The sequence below is a fragment of the Esox lucius genome, chromosome 18 (assembly GCF_011004845.1).
Source record: "Esox lucius isolate fEsoLuc1 chromosome 18, fEsoLuc1.pri, whole genome shotgun sequence".
In the NCBI taxonomy this organism is placed as follows: Eukaryota; Metazoa; Chordata; class Actinopteri; order Esociformes; family Esocidae; genus Esox; species Esox lucius.
In genome coordinates this window covers 25,412,329-25,428,210 of record NC_047586.1, presented here as the reverse complement: position 1 = coordinate 25,428,210, position 15,882 = coordinate 25,412,329, and the positions used below count along the sequence as shown (strand labels likewise).

The window sequence follows — 15,882 nt, the reverse complement described above, 5'->3', positions numbered from 1 at the left end:
TTTTCTTATCCATTGACACTCAGAACACGTTTAATTTCTTAAGCAGAGACAAATTATTGTATGGATAATGTCCAGCCATTTAACAAATTCGTATGTCTTCCTAGGTGAAAATGTAATGCCAGCTACAGACCTTGTAGTCATACCACATGAGGCTGCCATGCTTAACTGAACAGGTCTTCCTAGTCAGTTGATGGCGCTTATAAATATACCTGCTACTGCCGACGGTTCTTCGTAGTTGTCAAAGGATCTCTTGTCATTTTAAATAATGTTTCAGGGAGGAGCTACAGCAGTTGAACGAACCCTGACTGAGACTGACAGTTATTTAACATTTCAGATAGCCCACTTTAAAGTATGCCCTTATATTTAGCTATATTGCAAAATGTTCTTGTATGTAGCAGATATACATTTCATTTATAGAACTACTCATGTTGTTCATTTAAGTCTTCTAGAACCATTTTTTGAGCACCACAGTTTGTTCAGTATGCTTTTAGGTTCAAATAGAAAGTCATATAGAATCCTGTCTGCTCTATTCCAGGATTTTTGATTGGTAACAATTGAGAACGTTTTGTAACTGAATGATAATTAAGTCTGCTCACACATGGACTGGTGCCTGAGACCTAAACATCTCACTGGCAAATTTTTGTGACTGGGGCAAGTAGTTTGAGCAATTGAACTGGAACTCTGGTCTAGCTATGGCTTCTGCCCACCAGAAAAATATAACCAGTGACGTCTTCTATTGGGGCACCCCTCCATGCTGCTGGTTCCCAGGCCACCCAATTTAGATACAATGTGGACTTGTATTCAAGTAGGCTGTCTCCATCGCAGTAGTGTTTCTGACACAGGCAGATTTTTAGCTACTGCCACTAAACCACTGACAACACCACAGAAGACTACCATTCTGCTAGCAATAGGATATTATGGGTTTACTTTTTTCAAAATAAAAGTTCTAATTTCAGTGCATTGTTGTGTGTAATTCATTATCAAAATTGTGAATTGTAGCCACAATTTTTTTAATGGTGTTTTAAAGCAAATGTGAAGAGTAATTTGTGAAAAGATGTATGATTTCAAAAATTAAGCACATATGTTCCCGCAAACTCCAAGCCAACCAACACACCAAGTGGCCTATGCAAATTGCCTTGTAAACCAAGCATGTTTTAGATTGATGAGCTCAGGCCACCAGTGCAGTTGTGCAGCTTCCATTTGCCACAGGGGATGAATAGCATAGCTCCATTCAAAACATTGTCTGAAGCACATAATGCCCTATAGATTTGCATGCATTTTGTAATTTAAAAAAACAATTCAGTTCTAGATCTTAAACCTCCCCCTCCAAGAACTGCCACCTTAACGTGGTGGAGGGGTTTGAGTACCCGAGTGACCCTAGGAGCTATGTTGTCTGGGGCTATATGCCCCTGGTAGGGTCTCCCAAGGCAAACAGGTCTTAGGCGACGGGTCAGACTAAGAGCGGTTCAAAACCCCTTAATGAAGAATAAAATTTTGAGTACCGTGACATCGCCCGGTATGGCGCAGCCGGGGCCCCACCCCGGAGCCAGGCCCGGGGTTGGGGCTCGAATGCGAGCGCCTGGTGGCCGGGCCTTCCCCCATGGGGAAGGCCCGGCCTTCAGCCCGAACGGGTGACGTGGGGCCGCCCTCCCGTGGGCTCACCACCCACAGGAGGGACCATAAGGGGCCGGTGCAAAGAGGATCGGGCGGCAGTCGAAGGCAGGGGCCTAGACAACCCGATCTCTGGACACGGAAACTGGCTCTAGGGACGTGGAATGTCACCTCGCTGGCGGGGAAGGAGCCTGAGTTAGTGCGTGAGGTTGAGAGGTTCCGATTAGAGGTAGTCGGGATCACCTCTACGCACGGCTTGGGCTCTGGAACCACACTCCTTGAGAGAGGATGGACTCTTCACCACTCTGGAGTTGCCCATGGTGAGAGTACCTCAAGTCTCTGGATGTTGTGGGGCTGTCTTGGTTGACACGCCTGTGCAACATCGCGTGGCGGTCGGGGACAGTGCCTCTGGGATGGCAGACCGGGGTGGTGGTCCCTCTTTTTAAGAAGGGGGACCGGAGGGTGTGTTCCAACTATAGGGGGATCACACTTCTCAGCCTGCCCGGGAAAGTCTATGCCAGGGTTCTGGAGAGGAGAATACGGCCGATAGTAGAACCTCGGATTCAGGAGGAACAGTGTGGTTTTCGTCCGGGCCGTGGAACACTGGACCAGCTCTATACCCTCTACGGGGTGTTGGAGGGTTCATGGGAGTTTGCCCAACCAATGTGTTTTGTGGATTTGGAGAAGGCATTCGACTGTGTGCCTCGCGGCATCTTGTGGAGGGTGCTTGGGGAATATGGGGTCCTGGGTCCTTTGCTAAGGGCTGTCAGGTCCCTATACAACCGAAGCAGGAGCTTGGTCCGCATTGCCGGCAGTAAGTCAGACTTGTTCCCAGTGCATGTTGGACTCCGGCAGGGCTGCCCTTTGTCACCGGTTCTGTTTGTAATTTTTATGGACAGAATTTCTAGGCGCAGCCAGGGGCCGGAGGGTGTCAGGTTTGGGGACCACACGATTTCGTCTCTGCTCTTTGCAGATGATGTTGTCGTGTTGGCCCCTTCTAACCAGGACCTTCAGCATGCACTGGGACGGTTTGCAGCCGAGTGTGAAGCGGTGGGGATGAAAATCAGTACCTCCAAATCCGAGGCCATGGTCCTCAGTCGGAAAAGGGTGGCTTGCCCACTTCAGGTTGGTGGAGAGTGCCTGCCTCAAGTGGAGGAGTTTAAGTATCTAGGGGTCTTGTTCACGAGTGAGGGAAGGATGGAACGGGAGATTGACAGACGGATCGGTGCAGCTTCTGCAGTAATGCAGTCGATGTATCGGTCTGTCGTGGTGAAGAAAGAGCTGAGCCGCAAGGCGAAGCTCTCGATTTACCAGTCAATCTACGTTCCTACTCTCACCTATGGTCATGAGCTTTGGGTCATGACCGAAAGGACAAGATCCCGGATACAGGCGGCCGAAATGAGTTTTCTCCGCAGGGTGGCTGGGCGATCCCTTAGAGATAGGGTGAGAAGCTCGGTCACCCGGGAGGAGCTCAGAGTAGAGCCACTGCTCCTCCACATCGAGAGGGGTCAGCTGAGGTGGCTTGGGCATCTTTTTCGGATTTGGCTTGGGCATCTTTTTTTCCCGTCCCACCGGGAGGAGACCCCGGGGAAGACCTAGGACACGCTGGAGGGACTATGTCTCCCGGCTGGCCTGGGAACGCCTCGGTGTCCCCCCGGAAGAGCTAGAGGAAGTGTCTGGGGAGAGGGAAGTCTGGGCATCCCTGCTTAGACTGCTGCCCCCGCGACCCGGCCCCGGATAAGCGGAAGAAGATGGATGGATGGATGGATCTTAAACCTTTTTAAAATAGTTTTCCTTTCACCCTTTATAAAAGGTTGAAATTCCAAAGACCGTAATCCTAGGGAATTGGTTCTCTGGATTTAAAAGATGTTTACTTTCAAAACCCTGTATCTCCGTATTACAGATGTTTTCTCTGGTTCATCTTCTGAAACCAATCGTACCAGTTCACAGTACTATCCTATGGCCTCTCCCTATCTCCTTGGGCCTTACAAAAAGTGTGAGTGCAGCTTTCAGCTTCCTACACCCATAGGGGATAAAGATTGTTCGTACATGCGGCCTCTCGTGAGCGTGCATCTGAGAGCACAGCACTTACAATGTCCCATGTCGCAGCGCTGGGCTTCTCTGTAAACAACAAAATAAGCAACTTCACACCAAGCGAAAAGGTCATCTTTACTGGCATTACTCTGAACTCCCGCACCATGAGAGCATGTATAACCCCCCAGAGTGTGAAAAGCATTGCCCTTCGACAGCAATTTCGGTTGAAATATTGAGGCTTGGAACAACCCAGAAACTGCAGGGCATGCTTGAGGCAGTCTCTGGGGTGACACCGTGGACCTATTGTTGATACCATTACAAGTATAGGTCAACAGTACTTGGGTCCCAAGCATTACAGGTTCAACGAAAGTTAAAGGAGAAAAAGGGAACCTACCTAAATTTAGGTGTCCCTCTCCGGTTTATTCTGTCAGCATGGGAGGTAGGGTCAACCGATGACCACTTACCAGCTGTAGAGCAGTGTGGTTATACAATACTTTGTATTGAGAGTGATAACCAAGCTGGAAAAAAGATCCAGGACTCAGGGATGCCAAGTCTGGTCGCTTAGACTTACATATGTGTGTGTAATTACCAGTAGCCTTACGTGCTTGAGTATGGAGATGAACAAGGAATGCAATAGTAATCTATATTCCAAAGTAATACATTTTATTCCAATCAGGTAATACATTTACAATACAAAGCATAGTTACATACCAACACGATTCAACGTCCCCGCAACTAGTCTACCAATGCCTTGTTTTCAATGGTGCCAAACACTGGTGTTTTACCCTAAAGTCATGATTTTTTTCTTAACCATTGACACAGACCAGCGCCAGTTGGCCACTAGGCCATGCCCGAGTAGCCTGGTTCTCATTTGGTGCCAAGCCCTGGACTTTAGGACTTACGGTAGGGTTTGCGAGTTGATGCGTTACGTACTGTGAAAACATGGCATGTTGTGCTATTCGAATAGCGATGTGTATCGTTTGCTTTAGGCCTCTCATAATTAATCCGATCTTACAAACAGATCCCTGACAAAATAAAGACAAATAAAGCAACAGTACAGGGAAGCAAAGACTCGGAAAGAGGACGACCGAAGGTGATCCATTGACTCAATAGAGCACTGAGACCGAAACATAGCCTGCAGAACATATAACAACGCAGAATTACCTCAGAATTATGCCAAACCTTCCATAAGAGGTAGATAGTTTTGACAAACTACTTATTTAACTAAATCATGAATACACTGGCTTACAGTTGCAGTGTCATTGGTGTAGGTGGAGAAGAGCCGGTCGCAGGAGTTTGAGGAAGAAATTAGTTATATTACTCAAGTTCAAAGGCTGTATAGGCTCTGTGCACCAGCGTAGTAATGAACTTCCGCTTTTGTCTAGAAGTCTGCATTGCAGTTTCCGGTTTACTTACTAATACTCATCCGCATTAGTAAACACCTAAACTCACAACAAGATGAGTGATGCGGTTGAACGAAAAAAAATTTAATATAATGTACGTCACTCATTTAATTTTCAAGGTACAAGTGGGGCATCGTTAATCAGGAGAATGTCCTCTTTTTAATAAAATATGGTTTGCGCCATTCAATGACTTCAAACGCTAGACTAGAAATAGTCAGAAAAGGCGATTTTTTTATATACTTCCACGTAACGCAGGTTTAAGCGCAATTAATATCATATAGGACCAGATGTTTACTTCCTATGCCAGTTGTTATTTTTCAGTTTCGTTGTGAAATGAGGTTACTGTAGTAAAATAAAAGAGGATCCCTGTTTTGGTGCTTTTTTGAGGCTATGGAATTTTAAGCTTAATTCAGGTTAGAAGAGGCTGAACGAAGGTTCGTTTCAATTCACTTGCTATGGGGACGCTCTAGCATTCCAGCTCAGCCAGCATTCTTTTGCCGTTTTTGAGGCTAGGGTGAATTTTTATGCGTTCTCTTGTCCTGCCTAATACTACACTAAAAAGAACCCATCGCTAACTAGCTTACACCACAGTAAACTACTTACCCTCGTAGTTGTGCAGATAACTCCATACGTAGAGTTTGAATCCCTTGTTCTGCTTGCTTGTTGGAGCAGGGGACCAGGCATCAACAATTCGATGGACATCACTAATGCTTATTTTAGGCAGGTCTTGGAGACATCTACTAAAAACTGAAATTTTGGGCGACACAGGTGATCGCCTTAAGTAAACCGGAAACTGACATGCCTACATCTGGCTAAAGCGGAACTTCGTCCATACGCTTGTGCACAGAGCCTATAATAAACAAACTGAGTATGGCGTTTTTGTTTATTTTATTTTACTAACAGAAAAATATCGCCTTTTTTCATAACCGGAAAACCAAATTGTGTTGATAGTTTACTTCTCCCTCCACACCTGACTCCCTCCTTAAGTCCTTGGTCCCAAGTGTATAGAGCCAACATTAGAATACATCGCTGCTGTAGCCCTGGTACAGGGGTAAAGCACCAATGGAAATGCAGCCCAAATATACCATAAGTATTTAAGACACAGTAGCACAAAGGTATGCTAGGAGCTTCTGCTAAAGATAGACACCAAATCACATCGTGCTTCCCTATTTATCCCACCCAGACAGACTGTTTCCAAACTCCCCCATTGCATCTATAATAGGATCACCTCAACTTGGCTAAAACAATGAAAACAAAGAAACCAGCATTCACACATTTACATATATTCAATTAGCACCATCCAAAGCTAGACCCTTGGTCTTGCAGAATTATTTATCCAGTAAAGATTTAAACGATACATACAATGTACAGCATTGAAAACTATTGGAGAGTTTATCTCTTTATGGGACACACATTAAAAGACCAAACATCAGTGCAGTTAATCCAACGAAAGTCATATTTCTACTTGGTTGATTGGTCCGTCCTCACTCCTGGTTCGTCTGAGTGGATGGGGCTACCTTGGTCCCCACCCTGTATATCTGTTCCTTTCAGGAAGCAAATAGGCCCATTGATGTGAGAGGAGGATGTCCCACTGAGCTGAGACACCAGACACCACAGCACCTTAACAAACCTTCCAAAACACGTTTCATTACACTACACATGTATACCCATATACTTGTTTTCTGTCCTCGTATGCAATAATTGGAATGATAATGGTTTTGAGATTTTTCTGTAAACTGTAAATACAGGGACTAAAACGTTTGCTTATTATTGCCTAGCTTGCTTGCTTTTCAAGATAACACCATTCTGTCTTGTGAGATGACCCCAGAACAGGGGCCCATTCTTCATACGTCGCTTATTACATCCGAGATCAAATGACACATCCAAGATGATATCATCGTGCTAATCATGATCCGGCTAATTGGGTTCTTCGAACACACCTGTTGTGTATGATTAGTATCGCTGGATTGAGTTATCTGAGATAATTGCGCGTTCATGTGTTGGCTTAAAAGGGGATATGTATCGACAGTAGAAACATTGATCAGCAACGCTGCTATTGGCTGTTCAGCATGGCCAAAGAACGTGCCCAATTTTTCTCCCAAGCAGAACAAGAGCTTGTAATGGAAGGTTATGCCGAATTTGAGTCGTTAATTAAAACGACAGGGAACACCTCAAAGTCGGCAAAAGCCAGGAGAGTGGGCTGGCAAAAAGGAGCAGAAAAATTAAATGCGTAAGTGCTGTCCATAGTAGATGTTTCTATCATTTTCTACAGAATGTATTTTTGCATTTTAATAATTTAATATTTACTTTCTTTAATGTCAGAGCCACCACTGGACCCACTAGAACATGGGAACAAGTAAAAGTGAAATACAAGAATATTCTACAAAATGGTAGCCTTTAATTCATACTTTCTTTATTTTAAAAAGCCACTTTTATTTCCTTCTTTTTAAAAGCCACTGTTAAATAATGTGTTTGTCTGTTTATAACAGCCACCAAGAAAAAGGCTGAAAAAAAAAACAGGTGGTGGTCCTGCACCACCACAATATACCCCAGCAGAGGAGCTGGCCCTTGGATTGAATGAAAACCGAACCATTGTGGAGGGCATCCCTGGGGGCAGTTCTTCCTCAGACCCAAAGACAGGGACCAGTAGCAGCAACACCTTCATTACTGGTAGGCTAAATGAGCTTTCAATACCCTTAGTACACTGTAAAAGTATTTGTTGCTGCATTAAATGAAGTATAATCCAAATGGCTGGTACAGTCATTTCAACTCTTTGTGAAAGTGAAAACTTCTAAACTTTTAGTTAATACAAAATATGTTGCCATGAGTTATTGATCACATTATATTTTTTACAGTGTACTTAGTTGTAATGACAATTCCCCCCCCTCTTTTGTGCAGTTTTACATAATACACCAACACTTTTACCTGTTCCCATGCAAGTGGTGGCTGAAGCATATGCAGTAAGTTGTGTACTTTTTCTAACTTGCATAAAGGGAAGAAAGTGCAACACTCTGTAATACCCATTTATTTCCATTGCACAGGACAGTGAAGAAACCCACTCAGAAGACTGTCCTTTGGAGGAAGAACCTGTAAGTGCATAAATAACACTAATTTGTATATAGCTTACTTGTGTACCTATTCTTTCTGTCTGCAATTTGAGTTGCAGGAGTCCACACCTAGAGAAAGGCTTACAGAAAGGCTTGGAGAAGAGTCTGCACAAAGAACTAATACATAGGTGGACAGTGTTGTACTTTTACTTTTTACTTTTGTTGCATGTTTTGACCTTTTTTTTTTTCTTTTACAAAATTAATTAAGAGGAGAAATTGAACTTGACAACTTGAAAAAGAGAAAAATTGCTCTAGAGATAGAGTTGCTTCAAAAGGACCTTCAGAGTAAGTGCTAATACACCATTTGACACATAGTAGTATTGCTGACTTTACATAACTATCTCTTATTGGAGGCTAAAGATGACTTGCTGGCTTTTCTTTATAAAGAATTGTTTAAATAAAACTCCGGGAACTAAGCATATTTGTCGTCTTTTATTACACATTCAAAAATGGTGTTCCACAATTCTGTCCCGTGCAGCTCTGCCACTAGGTTGGTCCAAGTGCACTGGCTGGAGGTCATCATCAGGCTGCACCCCCACCACAGGGATCCTCTCCTTTCTGATAGTGGCGATGTTATGCAATATGGCACATGCAACAATTATGTCACAGGCCCTGTCAGGTGCAACCCTCAGACTTTTCAGACACTGAAATCTTTCCTTTAGTTGCCCAAAGGTCATTTCAATGCGTGCTTGTCCTGGCTAGAGCTGCATTGTAACAGGTTTGTGGTCCAGGGTTTGGGTCAGGGAAGGGCGTCATAAAATACTGCCTGCAGGCATAGCCCCTGTCTACAAGCAGGATCCCATCAAAATCCCCTGTATAATGGAAAAATGCAGTTTTGTTAGGCTCAGCATAAGTGTGTGTAATATTGTGAGCTTGACATTTATGTTCCCTTACCACGTTCAAATAATGTGCATAAATGTGACTCTCTGAAAATTCTTGAGTCATGCACTGATCCTGGCCATTTTGCTTCCACATTTGTAATATGGAACATAGAGTCACACACCATCTGAGAGATTTTAGTCGGTCAACTGAATACTTTTTGATTTCATTCCTTTTTTTTTAATGTAATATATTACTAATCTGGAATATTATAAATTGTAATAGTAACTTACCTGCACATTTACACTGTGAACGCCCTTTCGGTTCACAAAATCTCCTTCATTTGGGCCAGATGGGGCCTTGATGGGGTTGTGTGTGCAGTCTATGGCACCAATCATGTTAGGGAAGCCTGAATGCCACATACTGTTAGTCATACTTTTTGGCATGGTCATGATTGCATGTCATTAACAATTATAAATGTACCTGCAATAGCAAAAAAAATCTGCTTTACAACCTGGGGTCTTAAGTGGCTTGGGAATACCACAAAAACCCCTAAAAACTGCTTGAGTGCCAGGTAAACTTTGCGAATGGCACGACAGGCAGCACTTTTCACTAAGTTCTCTGCGTCTCCAATAGTATAAAGGAAAGTGCCACTCGCAAAGAATCTCAGGGCAATACACACAGTCTGTGCAGTTGTCAAAGACCGACTCCTCTGTGTTGAACACTTAATGTGTGGTTCCAACAAATTAATGATGTAAATGACACCCTCACAAGAAAAACGGTATCTCTCAACAATTACACTTTCGCGCTGGGCTAAAGGATCCTGTCTATCCCGCAATACCCGATACCTGTTTACATGAAATAAGCTTGCTCCCGAGCAGGTTTAAGCTTACGGACCTGTTGCTATGACAGCAAGTCTAGGATGAGCTTCGAAGAACCAAACGATCCAAGATCATGCCAAATCGTCAACAATCAAATCCAGCTAACTGAGTTAGCGACGTACGAAGAACGGGCCCCAGATCAGAATGTATCCCTAATAGTTTGTTATCCTTTGGTCAGTTAACCAACCCCCATGCCTTTAGTTCTGGGATATAAACCAGAGGGAAGCTCTCTCTTGTATTTTCCGTTCTGCCTGCATCTTTGCTCTTGCAAACATCTTGAGAACTTTTATCTTTGATACTTGTAATGTAAATGTAATACTCTCTTTAGCTATTAAATTAATTTATTAAATTAATTCATTGACTATTTGGAATTAATCAAAATCCAATTCCTTCTAATTTATCTAATTTATTTACTACTTGCAGTGTTTAAGGGAAAACGGGGGTGGGCACAGATTCTATCTTGGGGGGGAAAATGCCCGGCTTTGCATCCTCGTGGATCCGGGCCTGATTTATCTGAACAATATTCTTAGCCCTCATATCGTTCCTATTATACATTGTGGATGTGCTCTCAGTTCGGAACAAATTCTTTGTGTTGCAGTTTTCTGTTTAACATCGGTGATGCTGAGCATTATGTCCAAGGTAACCATCTCAGTCGGGCTGTCATAGATGTGACTGTTGCACTGAAATGTTTTATGTACACTTTTGTAGTGTTCACAAGTCACAGACCCACGAGACTCATCAAAAAATAATTCCACAGAATTGCAGTTACCAGTCTAAGCAATAATCTGTTTATTAAGTATGAAGCTTTGAGACTTGAAGCACTAATCAGTAAAAATTTTAGGGTGTCCAGGGATGGGCTGCATAGATAGCACTCGTACTCCTATCACAGCTCCTTCAGTAAATGAAGGAGATTATGTGAATAGGAAGTCTTTCCACAGCATTAATGTGCAGATAAACCAGCAAAGAATTGTAATTCTTTTAAGAATTGTACTTTTTTTTTGCTTAAATTTCACTACTTAAATATATGTTGAATGTAGCCACTAAAAAGTGTTGAATTAGGTAGGGGAGGCTAAATAGCATCACAATTGTTTGGACTGATATTATACGTTCCTGTTTGAGGTATATTTTTTCATTTCATCTTCAATTGCTGCCAAGTACGTTTTGTGCCTGTGGGGTTGCACCTGCATAAATGAATGACCTGTGAAAACTGCCCAAAAGCAATTACACTTCCTGAGGAGTCTTAAGAAGTTTGGCATTTCTGTAAAAACGCTCACCAACTTCTACAGGTGCACCATTGAGAGCATCTTCTCAGGCTGCAGTACTGCCTTGTACGGCAGCTGCTCCGATCACAAGTCCCTCCAGAGGGTGGTGAAGTCTGTGGAGTGTGTATTCAGCTGCCATCTCCCGTCCGTGCAAGGCATCTACCATACAGTAAATGATACCTTCGGAAAGCACGGAACATCATCAAAGGCTACAGCCACCAAGGCTATGGTCTATTCATACTGCTGCTGCTCTCTGGTAGACACTACCAGAGCATCAGGCACGCATTTCCAAACTCACAGTTTTTTCCCTCAGGCCATAAGACTCCTCAACCGGCTATCGAAAATGTGGCGCACACTACCTCTGTGTCACGTCCGGGGTTTGTTGTTTGCGGGAGTGCCCGCATCGCAGGAGATGATGAGTGTTCCGGCTCCAGATCCGGCCCATGGAGGTGGATTTGGGGGAAGACCATCAGCCCAAGCAGCTGCCAAAGGGACCAGTGCACCTCGGATGCCCTGCCCCACTGTCAGGTAGTCGGTTCCGGTGTGTGGCCTCAGCCGGCCACTTCTGGTTCATGTTTTGGGGGTTGGCTGTTCTGGTTGCTCACGGAGCCCTTTCCTTGCGGCTCCGTGGACTTTGGCGGAGCACCAGGATTGGCGGCTGCCGCCTTTGGACTCTCCCACCCTCCCCCACTTCTCCTGAGGTGGGGGGTGGGGGGGTGGTACTGTCACGTCTTAGCACGACAGGATTGCCGTGCCAGTGAGATACAACGCCCTCTCTCCCTTGTTTGGATCACGGACACTAGTTTCTTGTTTATAGCCCTCACCTGTTTCCCAAATCAGTGTTCCTATTTAAGTTCCTCCTTTCCCAGTGTATCTTGTCAGGCTTTGTTTGGCATAAGCCTTCTGTCACTGTTGTTCTGTTTTGTCATGTTTTTGTTTTGTTATTAAATGTCCTCCGCTCTCCCTGCGCCTGTGTCCTGCACCATCAACATGATACTCGTCTATCTGAAAGTATACATAAAATAATCTACCATCTGAAGTCTTCTTTGAAATGTCTTGTAAAATGTAACGTAATGTTAACAAGCCCTTAGATTCACCATACATAAACCAATCAACTCCTCTCAGATTTCAACAGGTGAATAGTGTTTAGGACATTGGGTCAATTTAGGATTGGGCCAAATACACTCACAATTATTTGAAGACTTTTCAGGACTGCCTTTTTTAATACAAAAAAGTATTGTTATAGCACTGGCGGCAGGGAAACCCCGCAGCCACCACGAGGCGGGAGGGCCCCCGCACCCCAAGGGCCCTGACCTGCATAGCTAAAAAAATTGCTTTTGACTGCCAGGTAAAGGAAGCCCGTGAAGTAGGCTACATAATAGATCTTTCTCCCCCTTCCAGTTCAAAAGTGAGGTAAAAAGTCTCAAATCTAAAAGCGTATCATCCCAATATATACACACCTGCAAATACTGGAGTGGTACCGGGAGACGTGGGTATTCCCAATTTGTTAACTATCAATATAAATATAAACTGTAAATATTTTGTTCTCCCCTTGTCTTACATTTCAAACAGATATTTCCATCCATGTCAATTAAAATGCTCGAACAACAAAGGGTGTGCAGTATGCATTTTTCACTGGCTAATTACATTTAGGAAATTTCACGCATCCATACTGTGCACAACACAGCACTTAAAATTTATTAAAATGTTGATATTGCCTGGCTGTAGGCAATATCAACATTGTATGTGTGTCACGGTTAGGTGAGCAGCAGCGCCATCGTTCCATGCACCTTCAGTTTCCCATATCACACAAATGCATCCCGGACTTGTTTTGACACCTGTTAAGACGCACTGTCACACACTTTGATTTCATTCAGTCTGTGGTTATAGTTTTCAGTTTGTTGTTCGGTTTTGTTTTGATTGTTTATTAAACCCCCAAAGTGAGATATGCCTGCGCCTGGTTCCTTGCCCAACACTACACCACAAGAAGAGCATTACAGAATGATCCACCACAACTGGAACCAGCAGGTTAATACGGAGGAGGAATCGTTGCCTCCTCGAGTGCATGCTCGGCACGTTTCTCTATCGAGACCTGGAGCGGGAAGCTCCCTTTACCGTGGAACACGTCGAGCGTGTACTTGGGGAGGCGTGCAGACAACGAGGCATCACCATCACTAAGGAGCTGCTGGCCCGGTACCCATTCAGTCTGCGGAGGGACATCTTCCCTTCGTCTGGGAGAGCACAGCCAAAAAGGGCAGCACAGCACTCGAGGGCGAGGTGCCCAACACCTGGTCCGCGGCCCTCCACCGAATTTTTTTAGGGGGGGGCTATGGGGGAACCCAAGGAGGGTCATGACGGCACCCCCTCTAGGTCCGGTGCCTCCTCGACCCCGTGCGGGCTGGCCAGGCTGTAGGCTGGCCATTAGGCACGCACCGCTTCCTGCTCCGCGGCCTTCCGCCACCCCAGTCCCTGCGCCACGGCGCCGACTGTTCCCTGCTGCCCTGGAGCGGCAGCCAGCGCCTCCTACCTGCCAGCAGGGGCAGCCAGCGCCTCCTACCTGCCAGCAGTGGCAGCCAGCTCCTCCTACCTGCCAGCAGCGGCATCCCGTGCCTCCTAGTTGGCAGGAGCGGGATCCCGTGCCTCCTATTTGCCAGGAGCGGCATCCCGTGCCTCCTATTTGCCAGAAGCGGCAGCCCGTGCCTCCCGAGTTTGGGGAGGAGTGGCCTCTGCCGCCTGAACCCGTGGAGGAGTGGCTTCTGCCGCCTGAGCCCGAGGAGGAGTGGCCTCTGCCGCCTGAGCCCGTGGAGGAATGGCCTCTGCCATCTGAGCCCGTGGAGGAGTGGCCTCTGCCGCCTGAGCCCGTGGAGGAATGGCCCGAGCCGCCTGAGCCCGTGGAGGAATGGCCTGCACCACCTGAGCTTGCCGGGGTCTGGCCACCACCGCCCTCTCCTGTTCCGGCCGCCCCGGCGCCCTCTCCTGTCCCGGCCGCCCCGGCGCCCTCTCCTGTCCTGGCCACCCCGGCGCCCTCTCCTGTCCCGGCCCCTCCTTCGGCTCTCCCGGCTTCTGACCCTCCGCTGGCTACCGACCCTCCGTCGGCTCTCCCGGCCTCTGACCCTCCGCCGACTACCAACCCTCCGTCGGCTCTCCCGGCCTCTGACCCTCCGTCGGCTCTCCCGGCTTCTGACCCTCCGCCGGCTACCGACCCTCCGCCGGCTACCGACCCTCCGTCGGTTCTCCCGGCATCTGACCCTCTGCCGGCTACCGACCCTCCGTCGGCTCTCCCGGCTTCTGACCCTCCGCCGGCTACCGACCCTCCGCCGGCTACAGACCCTCCGTCGGTTCTCCCGGCATCTGACCCTCCACCGGCTACCGACCCTCCGTCGGCTCTCCCGGCTTCTGACCCTCCGCCGGCTACCGACCCTCCGCCGGCTACAGACCCTCCGTCGGTTCTCCCGGCATCTGACCCTCCACCGGCTACCGACCCTCCGTCGGCTCTCCCGGCTTCTGACCCTCCGCCGGCTACCGACCCTCCGCCGGCTACAGACCCTCCGTCGGTTCTCCCGGCATCTGACCCTCCACCGGCTACCGACCCTCCGTCGGCTCTCCCGGCTTCTGACCCTCCGCCGGCTACCGACCCTCCGTCAGCTCTCCCGGCTTCTGACCCTCCGCCGGCTACCGACCCTCCGCCGGCTACCGACCCTCCGTCGGCTCTCCTGGCTTCTGACCCTCCGCCGGTTACCGACCCTGGTGAGCTCCGCAACACAAAAATGCCTCGATGTCCACGGAAGACAACAGTGGTGGATGACCGTAGGATAATTTCCATGGTAAAGAAAAACCCTTTCACAACTTCCAGCCAAGTGAAGAACATTCTCCAGGAGGTAGGCATATCATTATCCAAGTCTACCATGAAGAGAAGACTTCACAAGAGCAAATACAGAGGGTTCACCACAAGGTGCAAACCATTCATAAGCATCAAGAAGAGAAAGACCAGATTAGACCAAAAAACATTAAAAAAAAGCCAGCCCAGTTCTGTAACAGCATTCTATGGACATATTTAACTAAGATCAACCTGTACCCGAATGATGGGAAGAAAAAAGTGTGGAGAAGGCTTGAAACGGCTCATGATCCGAAGCATACCACATCATCTGTAAAACACGGTGGAGGCAGTTTGATGGCATGGGCATGCATGGCTTCCAATGGCACTGGGTCACTAGTGTTTATTGGTCATGTGACAGAAGACAGAAGCAGCCGGATGAATTCTGAAGTGTATAGGGATATATTGTCTGCTCAGATTCAGACAAATTCAGCAAAGTTGATTGGATGGCGCTTCACTTTACAGATGGACAATTAGCTAAAACGTACTGCGAAAGCAACCCAGGTGTTTTTTAAGGCCAGGATTTACATTACATTGCGAAAGCAACCCAGGTGTTTTTTAAGGCCAAGATATACATTACATCACCGGTTATATTAGTAAATGTATTGACGATGTTATACCACGTACAACTACAGAATCATTTCCTAATCAAAAACCATGGGTCAACAGTGGTATCCGTGCCATGCTAAAGGAACTGACTGCAGCATTCAACTCCGGCAGCATGGATAATTATAAGAAATCCCGGTATGATCTCAGGAAGGCAATAAAAAAAGTAAATACAGAGTCAAAGTAGAATCTCTCTACCAGGGCTCCAATACCAGGAACATGTGGAGTGGTCTGAGAACCATCACTGACTATAAAGGCAATACAGGTAGTGTGGGAGAAGTGTTG

The 15,882-nt window shown here is 46.5% G+C and overlaps 1 pseudogene; it reads right to left on the bottom strand.

Moving 5' to 3' along the window:
• Window positions 1–8,598: 8,598 nt before the first annotated feature.
• On the bottom strand, window positions 8,599–13,780 carry LOC109616854 (annotated as a pseudogene).
• Between the last annotated feature and the right edge of the window lie 2,102 nt (window positions 13,781–15,882).